The sequence below is a fragment of the Hyla sarda genome, chromosome 1 (genome assembly GCF_029499605.1).
Source record: "Hyla sarda isolate aHylSar1 chromosome 1, aHylSar1.hap1, whole genome shotgun sequence".
Taxonomy (NCBI): Eukaryota; Metazoa; Chordata; class Amphibia; order Anura; family Hylidae; genus Hyla; species Hyla sarda.
The window spans coordinates 308,341,840-308,359,483 of record NC_079189.1 but is presented as its reverse complement, the minus strand read 5'-3'; positions in this window follow the sequence as shown (position 1 = coordinate 308,359,483).

Below are 17,644 nucleotides of genomic sequence, written 5' to 3'. Positions count from 1 at the left end.
CTGCCTACTCCCTTGTACCTCGCCTATCTTCAGCAGCCAGAGAGGTGAACCGTTGCTAGTGGATACGACCTGGTCACTACCGCCGCAGCAAGACCATCCCGCTTTGCGGCGGGCTCTGGTGAAAACCTGTAGTGGCTTAGAACCGGTCCACTAGCGCGGTCCTCGCCATCCCTCTCTGGCACAGAGGATCCACTACCTGCCAGCCGGCATCGTGACAGTAGATCCGGCCATGGATCCCGCTGAAGTTCCTCTGCCAGCTGTCGCTGACCTCCCTACGCTGGTCGCCCAGCAAGCTCGTCAGATCGCCCAACAAGATCACCAGCTGTCGTACTTGACCACCATGACACAGCAACTCCAGTCACAACTACAGCAAGTACAGTCACAGCTACAGCAGCAACAACCATCTCCTCCGCCAGCTCCTGCACCCCTTCCGCAGCGAGTGGCCACTCCTAGCCTCCGCCTGTCCTTGCCGGACAAATTTAATGGGGACTCTAAGTTTTGCCGTGGCTTTCTTTCACAATGTTCCCTGCACTTGGAGATGATGTCGGACCAGTTTCCTACTGAAAGGTCTAAGGTGGCTTTCGTAGTCAGCCTTCTGTCTGGAAAAGCCCTGTCATGGGCCACACCGCTCTGGGACCGCAATGACCCCGTCACTGCCTCTGTACACTCCTTCTTCTCGGAAATTCGAAGTGTCTTTGAGGAACCTGCCCGAGCCTCTTCTGCTGAGACTGCCCTGCTGAACCTGGTCCAGGGTAATTCCTCCGTTGGCGAGTACGCCATACAATTCCGTACTCTTGCTTCTGAACTATCCTGGAATAATGAGGCTCTCTGCGCGACCTTTAAAAAAGGCCTATCCAGCAACATTAAAGATGTTCTGGCCGCACGAGAGACTCCTGCTAACCTGCATGAACTCATTCATCTAGCCACTCGCATTGACATGCGTTTTTCTGAGAGGCATCAAGAGCTCCGCCAGGAAAAAGACTTAGATCTCTGGACACCTCTCCCACAGTCTCCACTGCAATCTGCGCCTAGGCCTCCCGCCGAGGAGGCCATGCAAGTGGATCGGTCTCGCCTGACCCTGGAAGAGAGGAATCGCCGTAAGGAAGAGAATCTTTGTCTGTACTGTGCCAGTACTGAACATTTTTTGGTGGATTGCCCAATCCGTCCTCCACGTCTGGGAAACGCACGCTCGCACCCAGCTCTCGTGGGTGTGGCGTCTCTTGATGCTAAGTCGGCTTCTCCACGTCTCACGGTGCCTGTTCGGATTTCTACTTCAGCCAGCTCTCCCCTCTCAGCCGTGGCCTGCCTGGACTCTGGAGCTTCTGGGAATTTTATTCGGGAGTCCTTAGTGAATAAATTCCGCATTCCGGTGACCCGTCTTGTCAAGCCACTCCACATTTCCGCGGTCAACGGAGCCAGGTTGGACTGCACCGTGCGTTATCGCACGGAGCCCCTCCTAATGTGCATCGGACCTCATCACGAGGAAATTGTATTTTTTGTCCTTCCTAATTGCACTTCTGAAGTTCTCCTTGGACTACCCTGGCTTCAACACCATTCCCCAACCCTGGATTGGTCCACTGGGGAGATCAAGAGTTGGGGTCCCTCTTGTTCCAAGGACTGCCTTCAACCGGTTCCCAGTACTCCCTGCCGTGACCCTGTGGTTCCTCCTGTATCCGGTCCCCCTAAGGTCATTAAGGACTCTGCCTGCCGCAGGAAATGCCTCTCCCCCCCTCCCAGTCCCATCAGGCAAGCCTCTGTGTCCCCTCATGGCCCTCGTCCTGGTGTCACACTGCCCCGTGCCAGGTCTCGCCCTCTGCCCTCTCTCCCCATTCCTACTCCTGCTGTTCTGCCTGCCGTTGAGGAATCCCTCCATCCTTTCCCGGTGTCCTCATCCCAGGGGAGGCAGTTACCGGACAAAGAGAAGGGGAGACCTAAGGGGGGGGGTACTGTTACGCCTAGCGCTCCGGGCCCCCGCTCCTCCCCGGAGCGCTCACGGCGTCTTTCTCCCTGCAGCTCCCCGGTCAGTCCCGCTGACCGGGAGCGCTGCTCTGTCATGGCCGTTGGGGATGCGATTCGCACAGCGGGACGCGCCCGCTCGCGAATCGCATCCCAGGTCACTTACCCGTTCCCGTCCCCTGCTGTCATGTGCTGGCGCGCGCGGCTCCGCTCTCTAGGGCGCGCGCGCGCCAGCTCCCTGAGACTTAAAGGGCCAGTGCACCAATGATTGGTGCCTGGCCCAATTAGCTTAATTGGCTTCCACCTGGTCCCTGACTATATCTAACCTCCTCCCATGCACTTCCTTGCCGGATCTTGTTGCCCTTGTGCCTAGTGAAAGCGTTTTGTGTGTTTAAAGCCTGTGTACCAGAACTTCTGCTATCTCCCCTGACTACGAACCTTGCCGCCTGCCCCCGACCTTCTGCTACGTCCGACTTTGCTTCTGCCTACTCCCTTGTACCTCGCCTATCTTCAGCAGCCAGAGAGGTGAACCGTTGCTAGTGGATACGACCTGGTCACTACCGCCGCAGCAAGACCATCCCGCTTTGCGGCGGGCTCTGGTGAAAACCTGTAGTGGCTTAGAACCGGTCCACTAGCGCGGTCCTCGCCATCCCTCTCTGGCACAGAGGATCCACTACCTGCCAGCCGGCATCGTGACACTTGCAACTACTAAGATGGGCATTATTACAGTTTGAGGCATTATAGTTCTTGGAAAAGTGTGGAGCCCAAATTGTTTTTTTTTTTTTCCCGCTATGTTTTTCAGAGATGAGTCATAAATCATCATGGCGGTCTGAGCTGGATGGAGAAGAAAATAGAAAATGGGCGACTTCGATCATGACTAGATGTAATTGTATGAAATCACTTATATGGTCTGTAGCAGTAATGATGGAGGTTGTTGTCAGTCATCTGATATAACTGTATGCAATCACTTTTATGGTCTGTAGTGGTAATGATGGTGGTTGTTGTCAGTCACCTGATGTAACTGTATGTAATCACTTATATTGTCTGTGGTGGAAATGATGGTGGTTGTTGTCAGTCACCTGATATAACTGTATGTAATCACTTATAAGGTCTGTAGTGGTAATGATGGTGGTTGTTGTCAGTCACCTGATATAACTGTATGTAATCACTTATAAGGTCTGTAGTAGTAATGATGGGGGTTGTTGTCAGTCACCTAATGTAACTGTATGTAATCACTTATAAGGTCTGTAGTAGTAATTATGGTGGTTGTTGTCAGTTACCTGATATAACTGTATGTAATCACTTATATGGTCTGTGGTGATAATGATGGTGGTTGTTGTCAGTCTGTTCCCATAAGAGGCCCTCCTAAGCTTAACCCCTTAAGGACCAGGCCATTTTACACCTCAGGACCAGAGCGTTTTTTGCACATCTGACCACTGTCACTTTAAACATTAATAACTCTGGAATGCTTTTAGTTATCATTCTGATTCCGAGACTGTTTTTTCGTGACATATTCTACTTTAACATAGTGGTAAAATTTTATGGTAACTTGTATCCTTTCTTGGTGAAAAATCCCAAAATTTGATGAAAAATTTGAAAAATTAGCATTTTTCTAACTTTGAAGCTCTCTGCTGATAAGGAAAATGGATATTCCAAATAAAAAAAAATTTGATTCACATATACAATATGTCTACTTTATGTTTGCATCATAAAATTGACAAGTTTTTACTTTTGGAAGACACCAGAGGGCTTCAAAGTTCAGCAGCAATTTTCCAATTTTTCACAAAATTTTCAAACTCACTATTTTTCAGGGACCAGTTCAGGTTTGAAGTGGATTTGAAGGGTCTTCATATTAGAAATACCCCACAAATGACCCCATTATAAAAACTGCACCCCCAAAGTATTCAAAATGACATTCAGTCAGCGTTTTAACCCTTTAGGTGTTTCACAGGAATAGCAGCAAAGTGAAGGAGAAGATTCACAATCTTCATTTTTTACACTCGCATGTTCTTGTAGACCCAATTTTTTTTATTTTTACAAGGGGTAAAAAGAGAAAATTTATACTTATATTTGTAGCCCAATTTCTCTCGAGTAAGCACATACCTCATATGTCTATGTAAATTGTTCGGCGGGCGCAGTAGAGGGCTCAGAAGCGAAGGAGCGACAAGGGGATTTTGGAGAGTACGTTTTTCTGAAATGGTTTTTGGGGGGCATGTTGCATTTAGGAAGCCCCTGTGGTGCCAGAACAGCAAAAACAAAACACATGCTATACCATTTTGGAAACTAGACCCCTTGAGGAACGTAACAAGGAATTAAGTGAGCCTTAATACCCCACAGGTGTTTCACGACTTTTGCATAGGTAAAAAAAATGATTTTTTTTTCACTAAAATGTGTGTTTCCCCCCAAATTTCAAATTTTTGCAAGAGTTAATAGCAGAAAAGACCCCCCCCCCCATAATTTGTAACCCCATCTCTTCTGAGTATGGAGGTACCCCATAAGTTGACCTGAAGTGCACTACGGGTGAACTACAATGCTCAGAAGAGAAGGAGTCATATTTGGCTTTTTGAGAGCAAATTTTGCTTGGGGGGCATGTCGCATTTAGGAAGCCCCTATGGTGCCAGAACAGCAAAAAAAAAAACACATGGCATACCATTTTGGAAAATAGACCCCTTGAGGAACATAACAAGGAATAAAGCGAGCCTTAATACCCCACAGGGGTTTCACGACTTTAGCATATGTAAAAAAAAAAAACATTTTCACTAAAATGTGTGTTTCCCCCCAAATTTCACATTTTTGCAAAGGTTAATAGCAGAAAAGACCCCCCAAAATTTGTAACCCCATCTCTTCTGAGTATGGAAATACCCCATGTGTGGACGTCAAGTGCTCTGCTGGCGCACTACAATGCTCAGAAGAGAAGGAGCGCCATTGAGTTTTTGGGAAAAAAATTGTTTGGAATGGAAGTCAGGGGCCATGTGCGTTTACAAAGCCCCCCGTGGTGCCAGAACAGTGGAACCCCCCACATGTGACCCTATTTTGGAAACTACACCCCTCACAGAATTTAATTAGAGGTGCAGTGAGTATTTACAACCCAACGGCGTTTGACAGATCTTTGGAACAGTGGGCTGTGCAAATGAAAAATCTAATTTTTAATTTTCACCGACCACTGTTCCAAAAATCTGTTAGACACCTGTGCGGCGTAAATGTTCACTGTACCCCTTATTACATTCCGCGAGGGGTGTAGTTTCCAAAATGGGGTGACATGTGGGTATTTTTTGGGGGGGGGGGGGGGGTTTATGTCAGAACCGCTGTAAAATCAGCCACCCCTGTGCAAATCACCAATTTAGACCTCAAATGTACATAGTGCGCTCTCACTCTTGAGCCTTGTTGTGCGCCCACAGAGCATTTTACGCCCACATATGGGGTATTTCCGTACTCAGGAGAAATAGCATTACAAATTTTGGGGGACTTTTTTTCCTTTTAACGCTTGTGAAAATAAAAAGTAAAGGGCAACACCGGCTTGTTAGTGTCAATTTTTTTATTCTTTTACACTAACAAGCTGGTGTAGCCCCGACTTTTCCTTTTCATAAGGGGTAAAAGGAGAAAAAGCCCCCCAAAATTTGTAGTGCAATTTCTCCCGAGTACAGAGATACCCCATATGTGGCCCTAAACTGTTTCCTTGAAATATGACAGGGCTCTGAAGTGAGAGAGCGCCATGCGCATTTGAGGACTAAATTAGGGATTGCACAGGGGTGAACATAGGGGTATTCTATGCCAGTGATTCCCAAACAGGGTGCCTCCAGCTGTTGCTACATTCCCAGCATGCCTGGACAGTCAGTGGCTGTCCGGAAATGCTGGGAGTTGTTGTTTTGCAACAGCTGGAGGCTCCGTTTTGGAAACACTGCCATACAATACGTTTTTCATTTTTATTGGGGGGGGGACAGTGTAAGGGGGTGTTTATGTAGTGTTTTACTCTTTATTAGGTGTTAGTGTAGTGTAGTGTTTTTAGGGTACATTCACACTGGCGGGTTACGGTGAGTTTCTCGCTAGAAGTTTGAGCTGCGGCGAAAAATTTGCCGCAGCCCAAACTTGAAGCAGGAAACTTACTGTAAGCCTGCCCGTGTGAATGTACCCTGTACGTTCACGTGGGGGGGGGGGGGGGGGCAAACCTCCAACTGTTTCAAAACTACGACTCCCAGCATGTACTGACAGACCGTGCATGCTGGGAGTTGTACTTTTGAAACAGCTGGAGGCACACTGGTTGGAAAACCTTCAGTTAGGTTCTGTTACCTAACTCAGTATTTTCCAACCAGTGTGCCTCCAGCTGTTGCAAAACTACAACTCCCAGCATGTACTGATCGCCGAAGGGCATGCTGGGAGATGTAGTTATGCAATAGCTGGAGGTACGCAACTACAACTCCCAGCATGCCGAGACAGCTGATTGCTGTTTGGACATGCTGGGATTTGCAGTTTTACAACATCTGGAGGGCTACAGTTTTAGAGAACACTGCAAATTGATCTCCAAACTGTGGTCCTCCAGCTGTTGCAAAACTACAATTCCCAGCATGCCCTGACAGCAAACAGTTGTTTGAGCATGCTAGGAGTTGTAGTTTTGCAAGATCTGGAGGGCTACAGTTTAGGGACCACTGTATAATGGTCTCAAACTGTACCCTCCAGATGTTGCTAGGCAACTCACCGTCTTCCGTCGGATCCAGCTGCACGTCATCGCCGCCCGCCGATCTCCGTCGCCTGCAGCCTCCGACGCCCGCCCGGATCGGTAAGTGGATCTTCGGCGCCGGTCCCCATCGTTTCCCCGTCCTGCCCCGCCTATTGTGGGAGGGCAGGATGGGGAAAACGAAAGTAAACCCACCCGCCCCCGATCTGCTATTGGTGGTCGCGTCTTGACCACCAATAGCAGGGATAGGAGGGGTGGCACCCGTGCCACCTCACTCCTATCGCTTCAGGGGGATTGTGGGTGTCTTAGACACCCGCGATCCCCCTTACATTCCGGGTCACCGAGTCACTATAGACCCGTAATGACCCGGAATCGCGCAAATCGCAAGTGTGAATTCACTTGCGATTTGCCGCGATCGCCGACATGGGGGGGGTCTGATGACCCCCCTGGGCATTTGCACAGGATGCCTGCTGAATGATTTCAGCAGGCATCCCGCTCCAATCCCCGCCCAGCGCACGGCGGGGACTAGAACTGCCCATGACGTAAATGTACGTCCCTGGTCCTTAAGACCCAGGGTGTCGGGACGTACCGTTACGTCATGGGTCCTGTAGGGGTTAAAAGACAGACTGACAACATTGCTGTTAAAGAGGTATTCTCATTTTGCAGGGGTAGGCGTGTTTAGGGAGTGACAATGGGTGTGGTTAGGTGTTTGGTTTGCAAAAGTTGGGAGGTATGTGATTGGCTGCTATGGGCAACTGGTCAATATTTCTTCTCCACAGTTTTGATAAGTCTCCCCCAAATGACTTTACTGTTGTAAAGGGTGAATGATTTAAAACCTTTATATGTTTTATCGCTTGTTTGAGTCATGAAGGTGTGTACTGCCAATGGAATATTGATACATTAAACTGTACATCAGCAGTGCCGTAGATCATTTTGATCTATGAATATGTAAGGACTGACAAATAGTTTTATCTTACAATATTTGCTGGTATAGGGATTTTGAAGACAATACCATAAAATTACGCTTTGTATACTGCATGGTGATTTGTGGAAAAGGGATTTTATCCTATGTACTGGAATGGTTTGCATTCCTAACCTGAAGATCATGTAATAGTTTTAATTTTTTTTTAAGAGAAACAATATGATGGCTATAATGGCTGGTCCATGGGTTAGCCAGGTAGACTTTTTCCGTAAATGACTCATATATTAAGCTGGGTTATATTCTATTACTTTACTTGCTACATAATTGCTTTATGTAAATGATCCAAGTGAAAATTTATAATTATGAATAATCTCTGCCAGAAGAACTGAAGTTAATTTGACATACTAAATATTTGTGTTGTCAGGAAGGCCCTATTAAGATGATCACTAAGTGTAAACAGGAGTCTTTATCAGTTGTCAGCATAGTAATGTATGGCCTCCTAATGTCAGACTACTATCACCGTTATAAGGGAAACATTTACATTCCATTAAAAAAATGCTGCAAGTAAACATAGAATTGTTTGCCATCATCATCAAAATTACAGTTTGCATAATCGTAACATAAAAAACACCCAATCACATTTGATTAAAAAGGTCAAGCAAAAAAAAAAGAAAGAAAAAATGCTTCTACACCTGAACAAGTGTGGACTGCCAGAATTTTGGTACTTTCTTCTATCTAGAAAAGACTAGATAGGTGCAAGTGCATGAAATTCTTATAGTCCATTACTTGTTTTATAGAACTGCTCTGCTATCTTGGAGGGCCAACACTCTTACAGGTAAGTGTTATACACTTTTCTAAAGCGCAAACCACAAAGAAACCTGGAGTCATTTACATTTTTATTATATCAATTAAAACCAAATGGGGATCAGAACACAAGGGAAGAAACTCCTACGGGGGGTGGACTGGAACAAAAAGGGTCTCATTGCCTGCTGTCACATGTAAACATTTAACATCATGTGCAAACTGGAAAATATATGCAATGCATAATAGTAAACGGACATAAGTCTCAAAGTGCAGATAGGGCAAGCCAGGGGCGTACCTAGAGCATTTGGCACCCGGGGCGGACCCTTTGTTTGGCACCCCCACCCCCACACACACACGCACCCCCCTTAATTACACCCCTTCCCTCCCCTCCCCCCCCCCCCCCCCCCCCCCCCCGGGGGCAGACTGACAACACTCGGGGCCAAAAAAAAAGGCAAGGGCCCCTGCTAGGCTCTGCAGCTCGTCAATCTTCTACCACGCTCCTATTCCACCTAAATCTCACACACAAATTAATATTTATATATGTAAGAAACACTTTAACGTGGGTAAATTTCCATGGCCAATAATACTGGTATACAAGGAGTAAATATATACCACCACACAATAACTGGATAATACTGCCATACTGTACTGAATAAAACCACTATACAAAGACCAGTATACTATAAAGGATCTGTATAAGTGATTATATACAGGACCATATGGCGGTAGATATCAGCTGTACACAGGATCTGTATACCATATAAGTGATTGCAGTTACATTTTGGGACTCACAATTACATCTTTTCTGATCAGCGTTGTCCTCTTTCCTTTTCTTCTCTGTCCGGATAAGACCGCCATGTGAATCTCTTAACATCTGCAGGAAAAAACATGTCAGACTCTGCATATTTTCAGTGCCCTCCCCTCCTCTACACAATCTTCCCATCTATAGACCCACAAACTGTAATAATGCCCTCCTTGGTGTCCTGCACAGTAAAAAGGCAGGTAGGTAGGTAGCCAGGTAACCCCCTTTTTCCGATAGGTATATGCAGAGTTACACCCCCCCTCTTTCCCATAGGTATAAGCAGAGCTACACCCCACCACCCCCTCTTTCCCATAGGTATATGCAGAGCTACCCCCCTCTCTCCCATAGGTATATGCAGAGTTACACTCCCCCCACTCCTTCCCATAGGTATATGCAGAGCTACAACCCCCATCTTTCCAATAGGTATATGCAGGGTTACCCCCCCCCCTCTTTCCCATAGGTTTATGCAGAGCTACCCCCCCTCTTTCCCATAAGTATATGCAGAGCTACCCCTCCCCCTCTTCCCCATATGTATATGCAGGGCTACACCCCCCCCCCCTATATAATCTATGTAGATAGAAGTTAGTCCCCATATTAGCTGGGCAGGGATGTAGTAGATAGACTACCATTAGATATAGGGCCCAGGTCCCCCCATTAGATATAGGGCCCAGGTCCCCCCATTAGATATAGGGCCCAGGTCCCCCCATTAGATATATGGCCCAGGTCCCCCCATTAGATATAGGGCACAGGTCCCCCCCATTAGATATAGGGCCCAGGTCCCCCCATTAGATATAGGGCCTGGGTCCCCCCATTAGATATAGGGCCCAGGTCCCCCCATTAGATATAGGGCCCAAGTCCCCCCATTAGATATAGGGCCCAAATCCCCCCATTAGATATGGGGCCCAGGTCCCCCATTAGATATAGGGAACAGGTCCCCCCATTAGATATAGGGCCCAGGTCCCCCCATTAGATATAGGGCCCAGGTCCCCCCATTAGATTTAGGGCACAGTCGTCAACCCCCCCCCCCCCCCACACACACACACACACACACACACACCAGAAAAAAAAAGTAGAAAAGTGTTTTCCAGACAGGGTGCCTCCAGCTGTTGCAAAACTACAACTCCAAGCATGCCCATACAGCCAAAGGCTATCCAGGCATGCTGGGAATTGTAGTTTTGCAACAGCTGGAGGCACACCATCTGAAAAACCCTTTTCTACATTGTTTTTTCTGCCCTGACCAACAACCACCAAGTTCAATCCGCCTCGAGTGTCTCAGATCCTCAGTAGTTGCGGCGGCGGGTCAGTCCGCCCCTGGCACCCCCCTTAAGAGTGGCACCTGGGGCGGAACGTCCCCCCCCCCCCCCCGCCCCGCCCTTGGTAAGCCACTGTAGCTACTTTTTCCAGTATTCATGTATTCCATAATTTGACTATGCTTGACCTCTACATGCAATAAAGTATTATTAGTGAAGATGAGAACATGGAGAGATCTAATGGTATAGATTCGGTAGAAATGGTGTTAAAGTGGAAAATATCTGAGTTGTCTGGGTATCAATGAACAGGAAACAATATAGTGAAGAGACAAGAGAACTGCCCATCAGAATAGCTTTAGTTTGCAATATTGCAATTCTTTCTGCTTTGTTTGAAGGAAAAGCTAATAAAGCTGATGGAGGCCTGGTTTGATCACAAAGCCTGGCAGGGACCATATTCAAATTCGCAATATTTTGCGAAAATATGGACGAATATTCGTCCTGTGTTCACGAAATTTGCATATTCACTATGTTCATTCACTTTTTTCCATGCGAAAATCGTAATGAAATTCGTATAGTATGCATGCGCGATTGTATCTTTCAACTAACTAACACAATACCATACACTAGAATCTATCTGCTAATCTAACCTACCCTTTTTAGCACTATCTATTTAGTATAAAATTTGATTTGCTTTTTAAAAAAAAGCACAGCACAGACAGTGTTCAATCTCCTCTCATAACCACATGAAACTGCAAAAATGCTTCTGGGAAGAATCTTATATAGTGAAGGGGTGGGCAACTTTCCTATTGGTTGCTAGGGATGTTGCTCAACTCTGACAACTGTATTTGCATCCTTATCATTGGCCCACAAGCTAAAAGAAGGAAGGGATCAGTGTCCTCTGGAAGAGCCACTATTCACTAATATTTGCATATTCGCATATTTAAAATATTCGCGCTCCACACCGACTCACACAGTAAATAATATTGGAGCCTTCTTTGGATCACAAGCTGGAAGCAGGGAGGGATGATCCCTTTTTTTTACACAGTACACATCATTGTTGTGATGTGTACTGTGAAGAACAAAAAAAGAATATTCGGCAGTACAAATATATAGCGCTATATTCTAAATATTCTTAAAATCGTGAAGTGCCGATATTCGCAGTAAAAATTAGCATTTAGAATATTTGAGTTCAACACTACTGATGTTATTAACCGTCTTACCAAAAGATGTGTTACGCCGAGCGCTCCGGGTCCCTGCTACTCCCCGGAGCGCTCGCGGCGTTCACCTTCTTGCAGCGCCCCGGTCAGACCCGCTGACCGGGAGTGCTGCATCAGTGGTTCGCATCCCAGTCACCTGTCCTGTTCCCCGTCGGCTCAGTCCCGGCATGCGCAGCCCCGCTCCCTAGGGCGTGCGCACGCCGGCTCTCTTCGATTTAAAGGGCCAGTGCGCTTCTGATTGGCGCCTGGCTCAATCAGCATTCACACCTGTGCCCTCATTATAAAACCTCACTTCCCCTTCCCAGCATTGCCGGATCTTGTTGCCTTAGTGCCAGTGAAAGCGTTTCCTCTGTATGTCCCAAGCCAGTGTTCCAGACCCTCTGCTGTTGCCCCTGAGTACGATCCTTTCTGCCTGCCCTGACCTTCTGCTACGTCCGACCTTGCTCTTGCCTAATCCCTTGTACCGCGCCTGTCTCAGCTGTCAGTTGGGGTTGAGTCGCTATCGGGTGGAACGACCTGAGTGTTACCTGCCGCTGCAAGTCCATCCCGCTTTGCGGCGGGCTCTGGTGAAAACCAGTAGCCCCTTAGACTCCGTTCCCCTGGTACGGCCCACGTCATCACCCCACTGACACAGAGGATCCACCACCAGTATCCTCACAGTATACCCATCCGGATCCTGACAAGATGGAAACTCCAGGAGCGGATTTCTGCTGAAACTGTCACAATACAGTATGCACTAAACAGCTATAACATGAAAACCAGATGAGGTAAAAACCATTTATTATTTCATAACAATGGATTCTGTCATGAAGAGGGATATATTTGGTAGTAGCATAGCCACAGACCAGTCAGAATACACCTGTCCACTGTCAAATTTGCTAACTGTGGGCATGTGAGCATCAGAGCAACAGAGAATAGACCAGGTATTATGAATACAATGATATGCATGGAAACATTGGTGTCACATTGGGCAGGGATTGAGTGAAGCCCTAATCTTGCCCACACTCTCTGTCCCTGCTTACTTGCATACCCGTTCTAAACAGCGGGTTCACAACCACGAGGACGGTCCTTTCCTATAATGTGCAGGGAAAGACGGAGTCAAAACAATAAAATACAATACAGTTGGAGTCGGGGAACAGCTGGAGACACAAAACTAACAAAAGTTAATATAAACACACACACAGTCGAATCAAACTAGCCAAGTCAGCAACTGGAGATCGCGAGGTATCAATTCACAAAAGCAGAAGAAAGGTCAAAAGCCGAGCCAAGATCAATATTCAGAATTCAGAGAACAACAATGCTGGTTACTCAAAACAAGTTCTATCCCTGGCAACTATAAACAGAGTGAGCTGGACTTAAATGCTTACCCCAGAGGTGCAGGCTCAGACTGGTTAGCTGCTACAGCCCAGATTGGCTAGGGTGTAGCCAAGCAACCAGGCCAAGCCAAACCTCAGGGATGTTCAAGTTCGAGTTCTTGCAATTGGGTTCTGGCATTCATGTGAATGCTATTTTGACTTACTAATGTCATGAACGGGGGGGGGGGGGGGGAGAAGTGAATTCTTAAGCTGTTGCCGATAAGCCTCTCTCCCCGACTACATGCCCATCCCCCCTAAACCACGGTTTGACAACTTCAGTCCCTTCCTTGTGCTAAAGTGCATGGGCGTATGAGTCAAACAAAACAAAACAACTGTACATGTCAGGAAAAAAGTCAGGAACATAACAGAACCAACAAATAGATATATACATACTAACAAGGCAGGATATAGCACACTAACATACAGTTAAGAAACCAGAGTCAAGATAAAGGCAGATATGATAATAAGAACAAGACTAGATATGGGGATAAGTTTACAGCAGATAAAACCAGGAGATGCAGGGGATGAAAAGGTTAACTGAACACTAAATGGGTCAGGAAATTAAGAACACTGTTCACACTGGACTCAGAATAAGGAACACACTAGACACCCCACTCCAAGCATGCAGGGACATCAATACCAAAGCCAAATAGGCTCCTAGCCAGCGGGTGCTCTCCATTGAGTGATCAGGATACTGGCCCAGGAGGGGAAAAAAAATCCTAAATGCAAGCAAACATGGGACAGACAAAAGACTAATTCACTCCTAGATAGACAGATTAGCCCAAGGCTCAGAACAGGATTCTATCCTCAGAGTTGCAGGTTCAAACAAGGTCAAAACAGGACAGGAAAAACACAGTGTGAATACAGATTAAGGCAACACAAAGCAAATGCAGGACAAACATATACAAATACTAAAACCCGACACATGTACTAAAACAAAGCAGGCTAAAATCTATATATCAAAAAGGACAGATAACCATGGTTAAAACTAAGGATATGTGCACAGACAGACATAGTGAACATAATGCCAACATGGCCAGAATACAAGTCTAATAACCAGAAGAGGTCTTCTATATCCTCCCAGTACTGAAGTCAAGAAGGTTAAATCTTACCATCCCAGGGATAATTAACACAGAAAGTGTTCAGACACAAACCTAATGTCTGAAGAGGACCAAAAGCAGAAAATATAAAATACAGATATTACAACTAGCTAAAAATTGTTCCAGACAAAGTACAACCCCTTCATACCAACAGTAGGACCTACTCAATGACAGGCAGGTGGTTTTAATTTTATGACGTCTGTGTGTTTATCTATATGTGTATATATTTAGTTATATTTTTATATATATATATATATATATATATATATATATATTTGTGTGTTAACACAGTGATTTCTAAGGACTTGATCTATGTGCGATAAAAAGGATCCCACACAATTACATACATATTTAATGAAGTCACTAATAGAATCTCTAAGGAAATGTGCTTCTTTTTTGTACTGCTTAAAAATGACATTGATCCTCTTCAGTAATGGAAGAGAATAGATATAAGTGAGCCAATTAACTCTAATGCATTCCTCAGAAATACAAAGTATGAAGGACAGCACAATAACTGCTCACATGCTATAAATATACAGGAGTAATTGTAATATTACAAACCAACTAAGTTATTCTGGTGTGCAGTTCACTTGTCTCTTCTCTACATTTTTTCTGGTTCATTGATACCCAAAACAGCAAAGAACTTCACAGATGTTTTCCACTTTTAACACTAAAACTGCAGGGACCCCAAACATTTCCTAGAATGAATACTTTAGTAAGGTGTCCCCTTTATACTTTGGAGGAAATGGAGCAATTCTGCAGTATCCTGTAGAACTGGTTTCTAGGAGCACAACTAGTAAAACTGTGAAGGGGATACAGAGATAAATCTGCGCTGCAGTCCAAAAGCTTAGCTAGTAGAGGGGCAGGACCACCCAGGAGCTATAGCTACTGCCATAGCATGAGGCATGGGAGGCCTTAGCTGACACAAAGTTGCAGAGAATAAAAGGGGTCACACATGGGGCCTTAGTCCACAGAGCAGAGATAGCTTCTTTCTTTCTTCATCGTGAAGCTTCTGCCTGTTGCTCCACTACCTACTCCTACTGAGGACCAGCTGAGGAAGCACCTGGAGCACCAATGTCAGCTACCATACACAGGCCACATGTACATTCTTTGGGATGGGGATCAGAAGGCACAGCCTGAAAATGATGTACTGTACTGTACTGTATTTTTTTTACATTATTATGTGGGTTGCCATCTTGCTTGAGCTGTTTTTAACAGCACATAGATATATGCTTTACAGCAGGACTCATGGACATAGGCAACAATAGACAGGATCTGTCCCATTCACATAAATTGGAGACACTACTGGGCATTCTCTGTGACCTTTTCAGAGATCATTATATAGGGAGGAGGATGCTGATCTCAGCTGTGAATGGTGGTAGATCTAGTGTTATCTATCTACTGGCATTACCTTACACTGTACTCCTTGTCTACTCTGAGAAGAAAGGAATTACTGGGAAATGATCTGAAAAAACTAAAAGTCTCAGCTTAGTTTTAGTCCTGGTGGTCATAATTGTCTACTACAAAATATAACATGAAACAATAAGATTTAAACATTGGGTCATTTTCCCTAATTAGGTAATTAGTTCCCTTTAATAACTTATTGCAATTTCTATAGAATGTTCAGTAACATTTAATCTAAATTTAACTAATTAAAACAAAGATGCATCAGAGAAGTGATCTTGCTATGGGAGCCAATTGCTTACTGACTAAGCACAATACCAACGACTACTTAATATAGATTTCACTGACATTAATGTTAATATCACTTCATAGTTGCATGTAGACGTCAGCAGATTTCCATAATAGCCCTGGATTACAATATGGAGAATGCAGTACAAAGAAATAATTAAAGTATATTGACTATTGGCAGAACACATACAGTAATGCATCTTACCCTTTAATTAGGTTAATGGAGAACTCACAGGAGTATGGTTCAGAGAGTTTAAAATGTGAAACGTTGTCATATATTATGTTACCTAACAATTCATCACTCATTCATCATACAGGAAAAAAGTGGAACTAGAAACTTCAAAAACTATGCCTGGCTTTGCTTCGCACACATAGGCCCTGATTAGGGCACTAAGAGTGGAGTGTAGTTTTCTTTGTGGGTTTTAATTCCCTACAACTTTTTTTCCCCTACATTTTGCTTTTTTTTTTACACATGCTCTGATCTGTCTGGTTTTCCTCATCTTAAATCCACTACATTTTCTGTGGAAGCCTTAGCAAATATGTTGGGTTTTTGGGAAAATGTCAGGGACATGCCCCTTTTTGATGACCACACCCATTTCCCATGTTGGCCACACCCCCTTTTCAGGTTCTCTCAGTAAAATGGTGAGTTAGTCTGTTTTTTTCAATTCTGGTGCATATTCTGGCACAGACAGAATCTGGCGCACAACCCGACCAAACATGTCAGGTTTACAATAGTAAATCAGGGCCGCTGTGGTTATACATGACAAGGGGGTCTGTGGGCACCCTGCACCACATCTGCAGGATGTCACTTATGTAAGGATACTGCAAAAGCAGCATTATATAATATGGGCAGTTTGGACAGCCGCCTTGAGCTGAGAGGCCTTAGAGGCCCATAACTGCTCAAAGTGCCTATATCATAATCCATCTAATAAGCGGCATAGCTGTAGGGGTCTCAGAGGTCACCGCTGTAACTGTGTTCTAAGCTAGGAGGTCCCATGGGTCCCCGTGGCAAGATGTGTCTAACTTCCTTTTTCATTGCCCATCAGTTTGTGCTGTGATACCATGCTCTGTTTGGCGTGGTGCAGTTGAGGCAGTAAGTGCCAGGACAGCACCACTGCCCCGTGGAGCGTAGCCTCACACTGCTGATGGCAATTGCAATGACAGGTACAGCTGTTGCCCAGAGCTACAAAATAAAACATACATTACAAACATTATAAACAATTACAGGAATCTGAAGTTTCCCATAACTAATGATGGAATTTGGGGTAAAGACTTTATACTGTATGTTTGAATGCTTTAAATGGGTTGCATCAGAAGTAGATGAAAACTATGTTATAGCACATTTAATGCTCACAATCTACAGAGTAGACAATACTTATGTTTTGCTGCGTAGTTCCCTGGATGGAGGCTCTGTACTTTTAAATCAATGTACATAGAAATCAATAAAATCAATGCAAGTAAAGGAAAAACTGCCAGACCCCACTCACCTAAATTAAATAGTAGAAAATACTCAGAAATCCATAATCCATCTTCATCTTCATGGTGGCATGGACCAGAAGTGCGGGCAACATGAATGATCATGCTCTACCAAATTTAAAGAGTTCCTGTCAACAAAGTAAACTTTTAATATATTGTTCCTTATCTAATTATAAGACACTTTGCTATTAAGGCCCCTTTCACACTACCGTTGTTCCCCGTCAAGAACGGCTGTCAAAGTCTCTTTTTTCTTTTCCCTGACTTTAACGGCCATTCTCGTGACGGGGAGCAACAGGCAACAACTGGTCCCGGTGATTTACTATTAGGGGGGCTGCGGGGTGCCGTTATGAATAGCGGGAGAAAAAGACGGCACAAGCAGTAATTTTTCTCCCGCTATT